The 17442-nt window shown below is 31.3% G+C and overlaps 1 long non-coding RNA gene across 1 annotated transcript in view; it reads right to left on the reverse strand.

The window, feature by feature from the left end:
• Positions 1 to 12121: 12121 nt before the first annotated feature.
• Positions 12122 to 17442, reverse strand: part of LOC127854482 (uncharacterized) — a 5458-nt gene continuing 137 nt past the window's right edge. The window contains exons 1-3 of the long non-coding RNA XR_008037087.1: positions 17168 to 17442; positions 16705 to 16883; positions 12122 to 12754 (exon numbers count right to left, since the gene is read on the reverse strand). The exon at positions 17168 to 17442 is cut by the window's right edge and continues 137 nt beyond it. This is a non-coding gene — a long non-coding RNA (uncharacterized LOC127854482). The remainder of the gene's footprint in view (positions 12755 to 16704; positions 16884 to 17167) is intronic.

Genomic DNA, 17442 nt, shown 5'->3' on the forward strand with positions numbered 1-17442 from the left:
GATATGAAACTGACTATTTACGTTACATTTTATTTATTACTTAAAACATTGGTTCTACATTACCAATCACATAAATCAGTGAAATACCTACTTCGTCTCCATCTTATAAGCCTCTCTGCTATAAAGAAGATAGTTGAAACTTGATGAATGATCCTTCCCGCATGTATTTCCATTTTCGTTAAGTTTCGTTTGTCCAATTTATTATTGGAACATACCATACAGTGTTGACAAAAAGTAATTAACCGTTCCTGGACCACCAATGTTGTTGATCATTGCTTACAAGATAATGAATACGCATTTTAATTTGAATAGCCATAATACATAATTAAGATGATCACACAAGTAGAAGTCATTGGCATATCATTTCCAGAATAGTAATTTTAGTATTTCGGACATACTATACTTTTTTGTTGTTTGTTTGAGGAAAACATCATTACTTGTTCATAAAATTCAAATATGCTGTCCTTGATTTACTTGCATTTACAACACAACTTTTTCCTTACATGGCATATTTTCTTTTTCAAAATGAAAGCAAATATGAGCTGATTATGTGGTAAAAATCACTGACAGGGTACACTTGCCTACAAAATCTACTTTACTCCAGTTATGAATAATAAAATTGTTATACTTGAAAAAAAATATTGCATAATCCATGTACCTTCCTGTTCCGAGCTTTGTGTTGATAGCAAAACAAGGCATTCCTTTCTTGAAAAGTTGAAGACTCTACGCGATGGGTTTTGCCGTACGATAACCCGTTCACATGGCTACAGTCATCACACAAGCATAAATCCACTTGATCCCCTTTTACTGCTCACCAACAATATTAAATTTTGTAAGTGACACGGGTTCTTAACGTTATTCTTCACAGTGCCAGTGGTCAAAATTTTCAAGCGTTTCACATTCGTATTTCCAGGAATCGTTTTCTTCATAAATATCAACACTGCCATGCATTAGTTGACGTTTATCATTAACTCCAGTCACATTTATATGAACAATAATAACACTTTTATTAATCTTTCTTTTTCAATATAGCAAATTGCTTTTTCTTTAAACGACCCAATCTGTCAGGTACAATGTCGGCCATTTTGTTGTCATTGTATTTGGCTTGCGGGTCCTACATTTAGTATTTCATAGCGTATTTATAAAATATTCGTAGTTTTCCGCACATTTCCGGATAACGTTGGGAGTGACGGATATGTGCGAAAGAAGGCGATATTGCACGAAGTTCATTATGGTGCTAATACCTTAAAAAATGTATCAGAAAAACTTATTCTTACTGTCTCCGTAGGCATTCGTATATTTCCGGCCTAGACCGTCAAGCGAGGAACTTATTCTCGCATGAATATGCAAACAATAATACAAACTATGTCGTACCCAATGCTTAGTAATTTTGCTTCAATTATCTTTTTTACACGTTTTATGACACTGTCATGTTATATAGTGATGTTCTGTATTAACAATGCGGGTTATTGAGATCTGCGAAGAACTTCTTTGCAGGGACCTATTTGTTTGTATAGGTCCCTCTTCTTTGATTCTGCATGAATGACCGCCAAGTGTTAAATCAGACATTTAGGAATTCATTCATTCGTGGATGTTTTGGCAGCCAGCCAATTCTGACTGTCTCAGAAATTTATATCATTACTATGGCCTTAGGGCTTCGCCCCAGGCCAATAATTTATTGCGACTAACATTATTTCAGCGTGCTATGGTATCCCGATGTTACGGTCTATTAAGCCCGATCGATATGGGACACATCAGTGATAAATGGTTTACAAGTATATGATACAGCTGGAGATTTTATACATGCAAGCATGTATACGTGTATGTGCGTGGAGAAAACATCTTAATATTACCTTTGAATTAAAGCATACCATTACAGTATGATGTCAACCTCTTATACTGAAATTCGAATAATATGTGAACAAAACAATTCATAGAGAAATATATTATTTTTATTTCACTGCATACACAATAACACACATACATAAGCTATGAGAACATGGTTTAAAGTAAAGAGTAAGTGACAATACAATTCTGTATAGTTATATTCTTAGCAATTATGCGTAGATATAAACATAACACTGATACTTGTTTTACAGCCTAAGGAATCTGATATTTTGGCACTAATTTGACTACTTCCAAATTATTTTTGTGATAGACACTATTTGTCCCTAAGGCATGTTGTTTTGGTCTGGTTTTTGTCAATTACATATCTCATCGTTAAACTTAACAGTTTGAATCCTCACAAACAACGACTATAAAGAAGCATTGGTCAGTACGCAATTTTAGTGCTTGTATGTTAAACTTACTCAGAACGTCGTAAATTATCATGTAATGAAATGAACTGTTCTTGATGATGTTAAAATTATGCATTGTAAATACTCAACAGAAACATTATTTAAATTACTTCACATGCCGGGTGTTTGAAACAATATGCTTTTGATTATGATTAGCCATTGCAATTTATCTCTTACAATTATTTGAAACTTTAGCCTACGTTTGACCTTGAACCGCTACAGACCAGGTTCCTGTCATTTTGCGTCTGTCAAAATAAAGGGATGAAATTCTGATTTTTGACATAAAACGTGAACGTGGCAAAAAATAATGGAAAATGCACATTATTTTGCATTCTTAAATATTGAACAAAACATGGCTTGAATTCTTTTAAATTCAAGTTTAAAATTATGTTATTTGTTTTGACCTTTATTTCGATAAAAATATAAAACCCAGCCACCTAGTCTCTGTCTGCAATATATTTTTCACCGCAAAAAACAATTTTTCAATTTTGAAGATCCGTTCATAACAGAAACAAATATTTCAATCAAAACATAATTCATGTCTTTATTTTATATCTGAAATGATTTCAAGCGTGGTCTTAACCTTGAACTTTAAGCCATTGTTGTTCTTGAGACGTTCTGTATATTAATGATTAACACTTTTGACGAATTGTTATATTTCTGTAGGAAATATTATCTATGACTCAATTTTCTGGGTTTTGCATTTTGCCTATCAAGTGCGTCATTTATTAAGGATAATTGATTGGTGTGTTGCTTTTTCAATACGACACGCCAATGCCCATGAATACTAAACTATAATCATTTGAAAAATGTTATTGGCTTAAATTCTAGTATTTTCATCAAATGAGACATTAAACCAAACGACCTTCTAGATTGATAAAGTATACCCTTGCATTTTTACTCTATCAAATCATTTGAAAGAGCAATCTGGTCCTTGCGCCCTTAATCAATTTAATTTTTCTTAACCTACGTGGCATGTTATTTGACAATTCTGTTCTGATTTATAAATTTATTGCCCGGACAAGAATCAGAAATTACGAACAAACTTAAAAACATAAATGCATACGCACACACGGACAATGTAAACTCTCTTTGTCTTAAAATCATTCATGGTTGAGCTTGTTTATGCTTCATGTAACCCAAAATTATTTTTCAATTTACTTTAATTTTAAGGTAACAACAATTATATTATTTCTAAAAAAAATCAATATCAAATTTGCTTTCGCGTACCTTTTTAAATACAAATAGGAATCACTTATAACATAATATAACTAAAATAATAACATGACGTGTTCTTTGATACTTAAATAATGATATGTGAAAACATAATATTACTCAACATATGTTTATATATAAGGGAAATACACTCAAAAACACTTTTCCAACTTTTGTTTACAATTACAGAATACAATATATTATTCCATATGTATCAATATAATAAAAAAAGATGTGTTCATATTTATAAATATGTTTGCACAACTATGCATGGTTATACTGTAACAATTATCTTTGTAATAAGTTTGCATTTGAGATGTTTCATTTATATGCATCACTCCTTTCAAAGCATTAAAAAAAATCAACTGTATTTTCGGATTTGAAACATAGTACTTTTGAAAATTATGTACTGCTGTTTGGCACTTTTAAATAAAATAGTATTGCGAGTATATCAAATGGTCGCATCTGTATCTGTTATTCGTTCAAACGTTTTCAAACTCTATCAACAATTTCTAAGATAAACATTGTGATCTATTATAAACACTGTATTAACAGTCAGTAAATAGACATATCATTTAGATTAGCGTTAGTTAAACATATGTCAAAAATTTAAGATACACACACTTTCTTTGCCATCTATTAAAGCTCGATACCATTTATCTGACACTTAACTTTATAGATTACTATAAATAATTAAATCACCATGATAACAAGCTTAAATAGAATTAGGATTATTAATTTAATTACTATCATTTTGTTATTAACCTAGCCAAACACGTGTATTAACATGACCGGAAATGAAAATATCACATCATTCAACAGTGTAATGTATGCAATAGATTTTATGATAATCAGAATAATATTGGCAAGCCACATAAAATATAGCATATTCATTCATATACTTTCTACAAACGGATCCATGTTTCCGTATATGATAATCAGATTAATATTGGCAAGCTATATAATAAAGCATGTTTATTGCATATTTATTCAAATACTTTCTACGATCGGATCTCCGTATACGAAATGAAAATATAGGTCAACAATCTATGCCAAACTCAAAAACTAAACATTACATTTATTTACCAGCTAAAACCTACATATTCATAAACACAGAAGAAGGCTACAAAGGCTATACAACGCTACGTTGTTTGTTTTTTATTTAATATAAGACATACAATTTATACATGTATATGATCATAAAACAAAGTGATACCGCATAGCAACAATAATGTTATACAAGATATGCTAATATATACTTTTTGACCTTGTGGTTTCTTTTTGATTTAAAAATAAAAAGAAAGTTAATAGGTATTTCTTTTCTTTGGTTGTTTGTGATATGTTTTTTTTAATAAAACAACAGAATAATTATGAATAAATATGAGTTGAATAAATTGGGTTGAAAGCAAACTGGAATTGTTTATGAAAGTTTAATGTGTTTCCATTTATGTTCAAATATATGAAGTGCATCATTGTTAAGGGCAATTTTGTTTTCAATTTGAATCTTTAATTTTAAATAATTGTTGAAACAGTTCATGGTGGGTGTTTGTTTTCTGCATTTCATGCTGAATATAAAATATATTTGATTAATATAATATGTAATTCACATAGTTATTAACCTCTTGTATTTTGAAAGTATTTGCCGCTAAACTGATGACTAAGAGAGATAGTTTAACATTCAATTGTTGTTTCTCTAGAAAGTTTTTCAATTGATTCCATATAGATTGGATATGTTTACATTCCCAGAAAAGGTGTTCTATTGTTTCAATATGTTCACTACACATATCGCATAGATTTGTGTTGGATAGGTTACACTTAAAAATATATTTATTTGTAGCTATGATTTTCTGGATGTATTTATATTGGAAATTTTTCAATGTCCTATCAGTAGTTGATTTATATGGCATGACAAATATTTGTTTCCAATTAAATTCTTTTTCTCCAAGAAGGTTTTGCCATTTAGTTTGGGCTTTAGAGGGTTCGGTAGGGTTTTTAATTTGCAGTGTGTAAAATATTATGTTTGTTTTGTTTTGTTTTGCAATTATGTTTTCTACGAATGTTTTTTTACTACATGGTGTGTTATTTGTATTGGTAACATCTTTAATATGTATGGGTATACTTTTTATCAATGTGTAGTACATCAGGAAATTACTTGTAGGTATTCCGAATATGTAGCATAAATTATCAAAGGAACAGAAATCGTTTTCTCTGTAGTCGTACAATTGATATACATATTTTATGTTTCGTTCAAACCAATATTTATAGAAAAAAAGTTTTATTGTTAGAAGTTATATCTTTATTGGTCCATAAAATGGTTTTACTGTCTATTTTGGTTTCTTAATTATGAGTAACTCTACACCATGCCGATAAAACATTTGATAGAAATATATTTTTGGTTGAAATTTCACCCAATATATTATTGTCGATATTACATTCAAAAAGTAAGGAGTCACCATATGTTTTAAGAATTTTCTGGTAGACTAATTTCCATTCACTCGTGTTGGTATTATCCAAATAGCTTTTAACCCAACTGCATTTGATTGCATTCAGGAATGAATCTATATCCATTAGTCTGATACCTGCATATTATACTGATTGAATTGAGTTCGTTTAATATTATCAGGTTTACCGTCCCATATGAAATTAAATATTTCTGATTTTATATCTTCAATAATATCAGTTGGTGGGTTTGGGAGAACTGTTAGTATATACATTAATTGAGGAAGTGCAAACGTTTTCAACACAGTGTTTTTTCCGATAAGTGTAAGTTTACGATGCTGCCATGATTTTAAACAATTTTTAAAGTGTTGTAATTTAGACGATGTGTTTTTTAGAATTGTTTCATTTTCATTGTTTGTAAATGTTATTCCTAACGTTGTTGCTTCATCTGATGTCCAGTTGAATTTCATTTCTTTTTTTAGATGAATATTACTTTGTGTAAATTTTCCTACTCGTAGCACAGTGCATTTACTTTTGTTCAGTATTAGACCCGATGCCATTCCAAAAAGGGTTAGCGATTTTATAAGAATGAGTCACTACTGTCATTTAAGAAATAAGTTGCGTCGCCAGCAAATAGGGATTGTTTAATATCTTCGTCAGGTTAAAGCGATATTCCCTTTATATGTTTATTTGATTGGATATAGTGTGATAGATACTCGATGCATATAATAAATAGCGAGGATGAAAGTGGACATCCTTGTCTTACCCCTCGTTCGATGTTAAAACTGTTTGAGAAAAAGCCATTGTTAATCATTATACAGTTGATATCGGTGTAAAATAGTTTGACCCATTAAATTAGACTTTCACCGAAATTCATATTTTCTAAGCAAGAGAACATAATCAAGTGGTCTAGTGAATCGAAAGCCTTTTTGAAATCTGCAAAGAAAATGAGGCCAGAATAGTTTGGTTGGTTGTAATAATTTATGCATTCTTGTATTAGACGTACGTTTTTACCAATGTAACGTCATTTAATGAAACCAGATTGGGATCTTGAAATGATTGATGGTAATATTTTTTTTATTCTGTTTGATATACTTTTAGTTGCAATTTTATAATAATTATTGAGTAAACTAATCGGGCGCCAATTTGATAAGGATTCTAAGTTTTTTTCCAGGTTTTGGAATGAGTGATATTATACCTTGTTTTTGAAGCGTAGTTAAGTGTGCGTTGTTAAATGAATAGTTAAGTGAATTAATTTAATGTGTTTTAATATCATACGAGAAGATTTTATAAAATTCGATTGTGATGCCATCAGATCCTTGACTTTTGTTATTTTGCATCTCTTTTAGTGCTTATCCACATTCATATTCATTTAGTAATCCGTCGCACAGTAGTTTTTCCTCTTGATTTAAGGCATGATGTGTATTTTTAAAAAGGGTGTTATTTTCAACATATTTACGTTTATAGAGTGTTTCGAAAAATAAACGTTGTTCTTCTAGTATTTGAGATCTCTTTGTTATATTTTCGCCGTTGACTACTAATTTGTGTACAGTTTGTTGTTCACTTCTACGATTTTCGATGTTTGCGAAGTATTTTGTATTTGTTTCATTGTGTTCAACATGCTGTGCACGTGCTCGTACTATTATTCCATTGAGATGTGTATGATAAATTCCTTCTAATACTTGTTTTTTAATGTTATTTCATTTTCAATGGCTTTGGTATCGTTTGTGTTTGTTTCATGTAATTGCTTTTCAAGTGTTTCAATGTTTTTGAAAGTTATTTTGCAGGCAAAAGTTTTACATTCGATTCCTTAACACTTAAACAAAAAACATTTCAACATATTTGCGTTTATAGAGTGTTTCGAAAAATAAACGTTGTTCTTCTAGTATTTGAGTTCTCTTTGTTATATTTTCGCCGTTGACTACTAATTTGTGTACAGTTTGTTGTTCACTTCTACGATTTTCGATGTTTGCGAAGTATTTTGTATTTTTTTCATTGTGTGCAACATGCTGTGCACGTGCTCGTACTATTATTCTATTGAGATGTGTATGATAAATTCCTTCTAATACTTGTTTTTTAATGTTATTTCATTTTCAATGGCTTTGGTATCGTTTGTGTTTGTTTCATGTAATTGCTTTTCAAGTGTTTCAATGTTTTTGATAGTTTCAGTTTAAATTTTGGGTGTTTCTTTTTGTTTAAATGATGTGTATCTAATTGTAATGATACGTATATTTCCTTTAATTACTTCCCATAAGGTGTTTGGGTTCGCATCTTTATTAATGTGAACTGTATTTAATATTTCTTGTTTTATTTGCGTTTGATATTGTGTATCTAATACGATGCTGTTATAAATTTTAAAGTATCCTGGGCCTCTTTCAGGTTGTATTTTGTGTAGTTTAAGTTCAACTAGAGAGTGGTCAGTCATAAATCCTGGTTTTATGCTACATGTGTCAATAATGTTGCAAAGTGACTCAGATATAAAACAATAATCTTATCTACAGAATATTGTTGGTTTGGTGTTTGAGTGCCAGGTGAATTTGCTTTCGTTTGGATATACTGTTCGCCAGAGGTCTATCATATTGTAGTTTTCAATTATGTTATTTAAATTTTTTATATTTTTAGGATGAGTATAAAGGTTTCCCTTCTTTTTATCTAATAATGGGTTGAGAACAGTATTGAAATCACCACCGACTATAATGTTTTTATCTTGGTCATTAATTATAAAGGATTGTAACGTTTCGTAAAAAGTGGAATCACCTGTGTTAGGGCCGTAAACGTTGATTAATGTTAGTTGTGTTTCGTGTATTATGATAACTATACATGCTTGTCTACCAATTATTATTTCGTTAAAGTTATCGACTAAGATCCCTATATTATTTAATATCAGAAAGGCAATGCCTTGTTTATTAGTATGTTGTCTACTGAGATAGATGTCTCCGTCCCATTCATCGTTTGAGGTTTGTGCTAAAGTATGTGTCAAGTGACTTTCTTGTAATAGGCATATAATTTTTTTTCGTCTAACCATTTGAAGATTTTGATGCGTTTGTCTTTATTGTTTAGCCCTTTAACGTTCAAAGTACACAATTTAATCATTTCAAGAGGTGTAGGGTGATGTCAATGATATTTTGTGTGTGCTTGTCCAGTTAGTTTCTAGCATGATAATGATACTGAAAAGATGTCTACACATAAGATAAAAAAGAGAAGAATACTGGGGATACAAAAAATGGAAAATCCATACAAATGAAGAAATAGAAATATATAATGAAAAAAGTGAAGAAAAAAAAACAATAACAACAAAAAGACATGTCCCAATAGAGACATACACAAGTGCGCACTTTCGTACGCTGGGAAAAAACAACAACAAAATAATGGGATTAAATAACAAACAAGTAGAAAAAAACACGTGTGAAGTGGTCCAGTTAAAATAATTTGTGTAGATAATACATGAGTATGCATATATTAAAAAAACAGGTTCTCTATATTATGTCTTTTTACTTAAAAAACAATTTGTATACGTATTTAACATGAATAACTGTATATTTAATAATTTTCTACATTTTATCTTATTTGACTATAAAAACGACCGATGAGAAAAGGAGCATTACGTTCGAACATTTGGATTTTAAATAGAAATAATGTTATGAACATTATTTCCAGAGGCCATTATGGTTAAAATATGAAACGCTTCCGCGAGAAAACAAAAAAGGAAGCAGAAGCAACACATTTCAATTGTAAAATTGAAAACGAGTATTCATAATAACAAACATGATTAGGTACTCTAATGAGCTTTTCAATTTCTATATATGTTCCCTTTTTCTTTGAAGAAGAAAACATTGATGAAAAAGCAACTACAATATTTAATTACCTATACAATTTGGTTTTCATAATTGTAAAAAAAGAACTACTACATTAAGTTATCTGCACAATTTGGTTCACATTATTGGAAAAAAAGAACTACTACATTTAGTTTACTGTACAGATTGGTACACATTCTAGAAAGGCTCTAGCATATATTATTATTATTATCAATATTTATATATATACACATCTTAGTTTAAGGTAGTGTCAACATTACTTTAGGATTACACATCCCGAAGAAAAACGTTGAAGAAAAAAGAAACTACTGCATATAGTTCTCTATACAATTTGGTTTGCATTTTTGGAACAAAGAACTACTGCATTTGGTTATCTGTGCATTTTGGTACGGATTGAAGAAAAACATTAGCATAAAGGATTATCAGTATTTGTATGTATACCCATCTGAGTCTAAGGTGTAGTCAACATTATTTTAGTATAGCATAACCCTTAAAAGCTTCACATTTGCAAAGACAGATACGTGGTTGTTATTTTGCAGGCAAAAGTTTTACATTCGATTCCTTAACACTTAAACAAAAATCATTTCATTCGAATAGATGAAAGAAGAGATGAGTTTTGTTTATATGTATACACATCTTGATGTAAGTTAGACACCCAGTTATTATCATTATTAATATGTATACACATATATTTATACACATTATATTTATTATCGTTTATATTTATACACATATATATATTACCACATACACTTATACACACGTATACTCATATATACACTTAGAAACACACATATGCATATACCCATAGAATAGCATAACCATAAAAAGCTACAGATTTGGAAAGACATATACATTGTTGTTATTTTGCAGGTAAAAGTTTTACATTCGATTTCTTTACACTTAAAAAATATCATTTCTTTCGAAAAGATAAATGAAAAGATGAGTATTGTTTATATGTATACACATCTGGATATAAGTTAGAAAAATCCAATTATTATCATTATTTATATTTATACACATATATTTATCCAGATATTATCATTAATTATATTTATACACATATATGTATACACATTATATTTTTTATCATTATTTATATTTATACACATATATATTACCACATACACTTATACACATGAATACTCATATATACACATAGAAACACACAATGTAATTTCTAAACACCGCTGTCTAATGTATTTACAACCAAGGAGCTATTACAAGGTGCAGTCAAGCGTGACGAGAAAAAGTTCGAAAATATGTACGTGTAAACACATATTAACGTGTTCGTGAAAATTTGCTCGTCTTTTTTCACAGCCCACCCGCTCATGGACAAACACAAAATCCCGAGAATTGTCTTTTCAAAGTCACAAACCTCTTTCTTTGCAGATTTTACACATATCTTGTCCAGTAAAGCTCGTATATCATGATAATCACTCAATATCGTTATTATTGTAACTTCACACACGTTGTTTTAATTAATTACACTTACATCTTAAATCTAGATGTTTACACAAAAACCTGCACTGGAAAACCAGTTGTTCATGCTTTGACCTGGTAACACTTTTAGCTCTACGTCTGCGTACTACCCTAAATATTTTCTTTGTCCCTTGACGTATTGCTTTCATATGTTGCATACGTGTTTACCAACATGACCCCAACCTATAAACAGGAGCAGACAACTCTATCAAGCATTTTGTCATAATTATAGCCCCTTTTTCACTTATAATATGCAGCAAATGTTAAAGTTTGCGTACTACCCAAACTATTTCCAATGTCCCTCGACATATTGCTTTCATATTTTGCATAATTGTTAACCATCATGACCCAAACCTATAAACAAAAGCAGACAACTGTATAAAGCATTTTGACAGAATTATTGCCCCTTTTATACTTAGAATATGCATATTATTAATAAATCTATGTTAAAGTTTGCGAACTACCCCAAATATTTCCTATATCCTTTGATATATTGCTTTTATATTTTGCATACTTGTTTACCAACATGACCCTAACCTATAAACAATGGCAGACAACTATATCAAGCATTTTCACAGAAATATGGCCCCTTTACCACTTATATAATTTAATATTTTGCTTAAATTGACATAACTTCTTTATTTGTGATCACATTTTATTATTACTTTCACAAAACAACACTTACCTGAATACCACAATGGATTCCACCCAAACAAAACTCCACGCCCCAACCCAGTATCTCTGCCCACCCCCCCAACCTCCTCCCCCCCCCCAATTTTTGTTGTCCTTTTTTTATTTTTGAAAGATCATCCTATAAATGACCACACCCTACATTATACCCACCTCTCATCCCTCCACCCCCCAAAAAAAGCATCCAGTGGCCGTTTTAAGCTCTTTGACTCTAATGATACTTTCATCTAATTTTGGTTGAAGACATTCTAGTCTTTTTCTCTCATTCAGAACTTCAGTAGTCATTTGAAGACTCCTTTTCGTAAGTGTGTCTAAATGTTTAAAAAAGTTTTTAAAACTTCCTACACCCATATCCCAGAATAAATGTGACAAAGGGTTTATTTCTTCTTCTTTATTTGAAGCACACAAAGCTGTATTATTGAACATGAACTTTCCGCAAAAAGCTAGTTGGGAATCGTCAAGAGCTGTTAAAACAGGGGTAGACATCGCGTTAGCGAATGTAATAAATGCACAAATGTTGTTTCCAATATCTTTACCAAATATTGACATGATCAATTCGAAAATGTTACCCTCTATTGCATTTAGCCGGGCATCTGGCGCTTTAATAAAAAAGCAAACAGCATCGATGGCTAATATGCCTTTGGGCGGTGGTGAGGAGAAAAATCCCTGGATCCGTTCAACGATTTCTTTGTCTTTACCGCGGCCACGATTGTCACCAAATCCTGGTGTGTCAATGATATTAATTGTGTATGGAAGTCTACTTCCACTATCGTGATATATTGTATACGTTGTGATCCATTCTGTTTGCGAAAGTTCCTGGAAATTAAGTTCAAACATACATATTTAAACTAACTTTAAAAGTATGCTTTATTTTAATAACGTGTTTATCAGAGCAAACTTAAAACATGGAAAATAATACACGACAAATTGTAGCGCAGTGCCCAAAATGAATGAAACACGTTTACAAAAAACTGTTCACCCTATGATATCGAGTTTTCTAGGTAATCGTATCTAAATATCCTGCAATTGTTTAATACGAAATAGTATAAATTAATGTATTAATGTATAAGGTCATTTACTTTTTGTTAATAACATTGACATACATTGGCCACATATCATATAATGACCATTTTTAATACTTTCCAAAATCACAAACCCTATCAGCCGTAATTATTTGACTGAAGTTACCAGTGGTACATACAAATGACCAACATCTCCTTTTACATAGGTATTATCGTTTGCTGTCACCGTCTAGGCCGGGATTAGTTCATAACAAAGTCACAACTTGTTAAGTTAATAAAATGACTCATCCGCCTATCTTACATTTTAATATATTTTCGAAATACATGTATACAGCATTTTCTGCACTGCTACTTTCAACAAAGCTGACATAACCGCATTGCGCTTGTCTATCGGTCGTTTAATAGGGTATGTCAAAATCCGAATATTCATCATTGTCATCATCAACACATTCATCATCATCCTAGTTACATCACCATCATAATCAACGTCGCCACAACACCACCAATAAAAACAGCAACTACTTGTTATGCCACCACCCTCGTTCATAATCAGTAAAATCATCATTATGACTACTTGCAACATCATCAATACGACCAATCGTGCTACTATCATCATAATCATTAACAAGCGTGGCATCATACTCGTCATAAAACAAATTTTGCTTATTATGATCAATTTAACCAACCGAAAGCAGAATTGACGATTTGAACTCGTCACCATCGAAGTAACAAGAAACTGATACCGCTCTGAATAATGTTGTTTTTTTTTACTGTAATAAAGCTTCCGCAATTATTACAAAACACGATAAGAAAATCAGTAAATTTCTATTATATGCAAATACTCCGCGGTTGATAGAACTCTGAACAGAGATTTTAGCACAAGTAAGTTGTTATGCATAAACATTCTGGACAATAACAATGTAATTAGTGTAATTTATGGAATTATTCTAAGCATCTTTGTGAATTTGATATGAATGCAAATCAAGTTATATTTTGCCCCTTGAGTATAATACTTTTATTTGCGGAGTGTCAATAATTAATTTGTTATTTCAATAACTGATCATGTGTGAAAACTAAAATTATTTGAATTTTACAAAACTCTTAAGTCTTTCTGTATAAACCATATTTTGTTTAAACCTATTTATTTTAGCTCGATTGCATCGAAAGCCGTAGGCTTATTTGAACGCTCTCTTTAGTCCGTGTCCTGGGGTTAGAACCCGTACTTGGTATCTATCGGGGAAGATCTTAAGAACGCTTCTACATTGGGGACGAACCCATGACCTCCCGGTCGCTAGGCGGACACCATATCCACTACGCAATGGCGACCCTATATCATATTTCATATAAAATTTCATGTAAATATTTTCCAATATTGAAAAGACTTATATACCCCATAAGGTAAATGTGTGGTTGTTTTCATTTATTTATGTCGTTTTACACAGTTTTGTACTATGTAATTTCAGCGTATGATACGTTGTGAGTTTACATATGCTCTGATGTATCGTTGGATACGTATAGGCAATTCTATTGGATTGCACTTTGTTGTTGACAAATAACTATACGTGCGTACTTTGGTTTTACATAATTCAAATCGTAGGCGAGTTTTACGGTAAAGTCGTGTTAAAAATCTGAGGGAAGTGAGAATCCAAAAACCAAGTATCCTCTTTCGAAGAAAAATGGCCAGGATAACCTAGTTATTTACTTTGTAATTCAGATTAAATCGAAAATGAACAAATCGGCGGAAATGCTTAATAACGTTTTTCAATTTGATTAGTCCAGATAAAACTGGTGTGTTTCATCATATAAATTACGTCACAAGAGATACGTAATACATTGCGTAATCAAGTGAATGAAAATAAATATACGGAAAGTTATTATCATAACGTGTGGTATTGTCTACTTTCAGGATAACTCGATGCAGTTTGTAAATAGGTTATTTGAGTAGGACCAAGAAGACGATATGTGTTATACGACATATATTTAACAAACCACTATTTACATTTCTAAAACTGGATTATTAATTATTATTTATTTGATATTCAAAGTAAAGATTTGAGTTAAAACCGGTAAACGGACTATCCTTATTGAGCACGTACTTGACAATAAATCACAAAGCACACGTCCTGGTTGTGTTTTGAAAGTGTGTTTGATGAATATTTTTATGCCTAGCAAATCCAGACTTAAAAAAGAAATCATATACAACACCTTCGCAGACAGGAAATATAACATTTCCAAAACGTTTAATGCGAATCGATATGGTTAAAACATGTTATGACACGCGTTGGCAATGCTAAAAAAAATATTTCACGAAACCAATGTTGGATTGTATTTGTTCATTGAATCAGCGTCGAATCTTTGAATTTACAAAAATTTATTGAGTTATGGTTAGTGTTTGGGTTTCATGTTCGCTTTTGTTTAATCATTTAAACAAAAAGACATTTGTGCCGCACATGAGCAATCAGTTTTTTCATAAGAAAAATGAATTGTTAGATCATTTATTAAATTGAAACGATTGTCTGCTGGTATGTTTGTTTAAATTATTATGAGCTCATGCTCACATTTTTAACACGCTTGGAGGATGGAAAGGATATGATCTAAACGTATTATTACATTTTTTTAAATTTTTAATGTGCCATTTGGTCGGAACGTATAATATCCCGATCGGGCTAAACTTATTAATATACTCCTTGCGTTCGCCTTAAAATACTTACAAGTTCGTTTTTGTTATAAATGAAATTAAAGCTAACAGTTGGTTAGCGATTACGGAATGCATATAATATAATTATTCATAGTGGTTTTCATAAATAACGCTTACACTTATGGCTGGTTCGTTACTCAAATGGTATCCATTTAGTTCGGTATCATAGAATGTATATCTAGGCATAGTTTTTTTATAGTAGATATAACTATGTATGTCAACGGACTTCAGCCTCTGAGAAAATCAGGCTTGGGTGCAATATCAACATTACATCTAAACTGCCTAATCTAATATTTAATCCATAAAAAGCAACTAAAAATAATTATAAAACTATTGTAACATTTACCATCAAGCACTACCAACCTTAGCACAGGTAATTTGTGTGCTGAAATTTTCCTTCAGTTCTAGATATTTAATATGCATTCGCATTATATGCATAGGTCAGATGGTTGGTTAACTGTTACAAACGTCCAAATTTGTTCTATTTTTTGGAGCAACTTTGTCTTCCTTAACCCATTTATGCCTAGCGTCAAGAAAAAAGGCCTTGGCAAACAACGTAAACACAGATGAAACGCCGCATAATGCGGCGTCTCATCAGGGTCTACGCTGTTTGCTTAAATGAATTTCTGTAAGAAATATTATAAATATAGAAATAAGTATACTAGACATCCCTAATTTTGAAAATAAATTGATCCAATTTAGAAGAATGGGAGAGTCCACTAAGCACACATGGGTTAACGATCAATAACATATTTAGGTTGTTCAAATGTACAATTTTTAGCGAGTTAAAAAAAGATTTCGTCCGTATATACGGATCAACCAGTTCGTATAAATGCTCTTTACATTCATAATCATGAAATAAACTATTGGTATTGGTAAATCATACAAATTTCATGAATAAAGTTAGCAATCACTTGAATCATGTATTTCAGATATAAATTGCTGAGCAAAATATCCAACTGAATAAACATTGTTTCCTTCGAAACGTTTTATTAAAATGTGCACATTCAAATACTAGTTAAATAGAAATTACTATCAAATCATACCTTAAAGAGCGTTCGTGATGTTTCATCATCTTCTAGACTGACCACGCTAAACCGAAAGGGATCATTCCATTTCACGCCGAGTATGTAGTTTACCATCCAATCGATCGTGGTACTTTTACCAGTTCCTGTTTCGCCAATCATCAAGATTGTTTTCTCTGTCGGAGATTCGCTGCCTACTCCTTAGATAATAAGTGAATCCATTAACTTGCTCAAGAAAATGGCAATAATAACTTCAATTATATATCAGATTCTCAATACAACAGAATATAAAGTATCTTGTAATATTACAATGTCTAAACAATATTATAGGATGTTAAGGCATGGTCTAAAATAAACCAGCTTTTTCTAAATATATGTCAAAATGCCTGGAATGTGAGCTACATTATTGTGACTGAATCCGATTACATCCTTTTTTAAATTTTGAATTAACAAAAATTTACATCGATAAATAAATCCATCATACCTATTTCGAATTTCCGAGATTTATGCTTCTCATTTCTTGCATTTCCAATTTCCTGGACCAGTAATGCATATTTGGTAGGTGATACACCTTGCTGTTCATAGCGTCGAGACCATTCAAGCAGTTTTGTCGCTTGCGATTTTAATGTAGTAACTACATCACTGACTTCACTATACGGGCCTTCATTACCTCCGTAAACACCACGCACGCGAAACAGGTATTCACACTCTGAATCGAAATCGGCTAGTTCAACAGTACATTCGTAAAAGTCCTCTTTG

This window comes from Dreissena polymorpha, chromosome 13 (genome assembly GCF_020536995.1).
Source record: "Dreissena polymorpha isolate Duluth1 chromosome 13, UMN_Dpol_1.0, whole genome shotgun sequence".
NCBI lineage: Eukaryota > Metazoa > Mollusca > Bivalvia > Myida > Dreissenidae > Dreissena > Dreissena polymorpha.